Genomic DNA, 3217 nt, shown 5'->3' on the forward strand with positions numbered 1-3217 from the left:
TTTCCAGTGGATTTATTCCACGATTATCCTGGTGTTGATCCAACAATGAGGAATTTGGTTCAACTTCAGTTGGGCAAATATGTTTACATGCATTTTAAAACTACTATTTCAGTTGGATTCATCTCACAATTAATTTATTCTCACGTCATATTTAACACACTGACACAAGTTCAGTGCAGATTCCATCACTCCATCGCTCTGTTCCAGCTGCTGTTAAAGCTTTGGGCTGAAAACTCTCAGGTATTTCTCAGTTATTTCTCAGGTACTTCTCAGGTATTTCTCAGGTATTTCTCAGGTACTTCTCATGTACTTCTACTTCTCAGGTATTTCTCAGGTATTTCTCAGGTACTTCTCAGGTACTTCTCAGGTATTTCTCAGGTACTTCTCATGTACTTCTACTTCTCAGGTATTTCTCAGGTATTTCTCAGGTACTTCTCACTTACTTCTCAGGTATTTCTCATGTATTTCTCAGGTATTTCTCATGTATTTCTCAGGTACTTCTCAGGTACTTCTCAGGTATTTCTCAGGTATTTCTCAGGTACTTCTCAGGTACTTCTCAGGTATTTCTCAGGTATTTCTCAGGTACTTCTCAGGTACTTCTCAGGTATTTCTCAGGTATTTCTCAGGTACTTCTCATGTATTTCTCAGGTATTTCTCAGGTACTTCTCAGGTACTTCTCAGGTACTTCTCATGTATTTCTCAGGTACTTCTCAGGTATTTCTCAGGTATTTCTCAGGTACTTCTCATGTATTTCTCATGTATTTCTCAGGTATTTCTCAGGTACTTCTCAGGTACTTCTCATGTATTTCTCAGGTACTTCTCATGTATTTCTCAGGTATTTCTCATGTATTTCTCAGGTATTTCTCAGGTATTTCTCAGGTATTTCTCAGGTACTTCTCAGGTATTTCTCAGGTATTTCTCAGGTATTTCTCAGGTATTTCTCAGGTATTTCTCAGGTATTTCTCATGTATTTCTCAGGTATTTCTCATGTATTTCTCAGGTACTTCTCAGGTACTTCTCAGGTATTTCTCAGGTATTTCTCAGGTACTTCTCAGGTACTTCTCAGGTATTTCTCAGGTATTTCTCAGGTACTTCTCAGGTATTTCTCAGGTATTTCTCAGGTACTTCTCAGGTACTTCTCAGGTATTTCTCAGGTATTTCTCATGTACTTCTCAGGTATTTCTCAGGTACTTCTCACTTACTTCTCAGGTATTTCTCAGGTACTTCTCAGGTATTTCTCATGTATTTCTCATGTATTTCTCATGTATTTCTCAGGTATTTCTCAGGTATTTCTCAGGTATTTCTCACTTACTTCTCAGGTATTTCTCAGGTATTTCTCAGGTATTTCTCAGGTATTTCTCAGGTACTTCTCAGGTATTTCTCAGGTATTTCTCAGGTATTTCTCAGGTATTTCTCAGGTATTTCTCAGGTACTTCTCAGGTATTTCTCAGGTATTTCTCAGGTATTTCTCAGGTATTTCTCAGGTATTTCTCAGGTATTTCTCATGTATTTCTCAGGTATTTCTCATGTATTTCTCAGGTACTTCTCAGGTACTTCTCAGGTATTTCTCAGGTATTTCTCAGGTACTTCTCAGGTACTTCTCAGGTATTTCTCAGGTATTTCTCAGGTACTTCTCAGGTATTTCTCAGGTATTTCTCAGGTACTTCTCAGGTATTTCTCAGGTATTTCTCAGGTACTTCTCAGGTATTTCTCAGGTACTTCTCAGGTACTTCTCAGGTATTTCTCAGGTATTTCTCAGGTATTTCTCAGGTACTTCTCAGGTACTTCTCAGGTACTTCTCAGGTACTTCTCATGTATTTCTCAGGTATTTCTCAGGTACTTCTCAGGTATTTCTCATGTATTTCTCAGGTACTTCTCATGTATTTCTCAGGTATTTCTCATGTATTTCTCAGGTATTTCTCATGTACTTCTCAGGTATTTCTCAGGTACTTCTCATGTATTTCTCAGGTATTTCTCATGTATTTCTCAGGTACTTCTCAGGTACTTCTCAGGTATTTCTCAGGTACAGCAAATACCACCTGATTGGAACCCGGGTGAGAATAAAGATGAAAAGGAAGGATAAGGATAAGGATCCCCTGATCTGTGATGTCACTGTTCCCTGAACGAGGCGTTTTCTGCATCAGATTGTCAAAACAAAGTGACACAAACATTGATTGTTTTTTTTTTGTAAATTATCATTTCAGTATTCTATGGTTTATGCAGAGGTGGTAGTAATGAGTTACATTTACTCCGCTACATTTACTTGAGTAAGTTTTGGGAAATGTTGTACTTTTAGGAGTAGTTTTGAATCACTATACTTTTTACTTTTACTTGAGTAGATTTGTGAAGGAGAAACTGTTCCTCTTACTCCGCTACATTAGGCTACGTTGAGCTGTTACTTTTCTTTTATCCCTTTTATCCACGTACGCGTCAATCTCATGACATCACTGGGTGATTCTTTGGGAAAAATGTTAGTTTTTGCATGTTTTGTCACATTTACACAGACTCAAACACACACAGAGTTTCTATGAGTTCATGTTTGTTCTAGTTCTGCTGGTTAAAAAAGAAAAGTACAAAGGCTGGAAATTTGGTGCTACTTGTGCTTAATTTATTTTTTTATTCTGTTATTATTTTATTTATTTTATTATTTATTAAAGTATTTGAATTTACTTACTAATTTTAATTTTACGCTTTTTTATTTTTTATTCATTTTAATTTATTTTATTATTTTATTGCTTTAATTTGCCTGAACATGATTATTTTGTACTTTTGTCTGTTTGAATGGTTGTGTTAAAAAAATAAATCAGACGTTACTCAACAGTTACTCAGTACTTGAGTAGTTTTTTCACCAAGTACTTTTTTACTTTTACTCAAGTAATTATTTGGATGATACTTTTTACTTCTACTAGAGTCATATTATTCTGAAGTAACAGTACTTTTACTTGAGTACAATTTTTGGCTACTCTACCAGCTCTGGGTATATGTGGTTTATTTGGTCTATGTAGGCATGTTGTCTTCCCCTCCTGTTCCTCAATTAAACAATAATCTGTTAACAACAGCAGCAGTGACGTCAGCCCATGTTTAAGCCTCCGCTTCAGTCCATAGTTGGGTATTTTGTCTCCACCTGGTGTTCAAGCTGCAGGAGGTTAAAAAATGTAAAATAAAATAAAAAACAACCCAAAAAAGAGAAAGGAGCTGCATTATCATAAAAATCACT

The sequence above is a fragment of the Cololabis saira genome, chromosome 2 (genome assembly GCF_033807715.1).
Source record: "Cololabis saira isolate AMF1-May2022 chromosome 2, fColSai1.1, whole genome shotgun sequence".
Classification (NCBI taxonomy): Eukaryota; Metazoa; Chordata; class Actinopteri; order Beloniformes; family Belonidae; genus Cololabis; species Cololabis saira.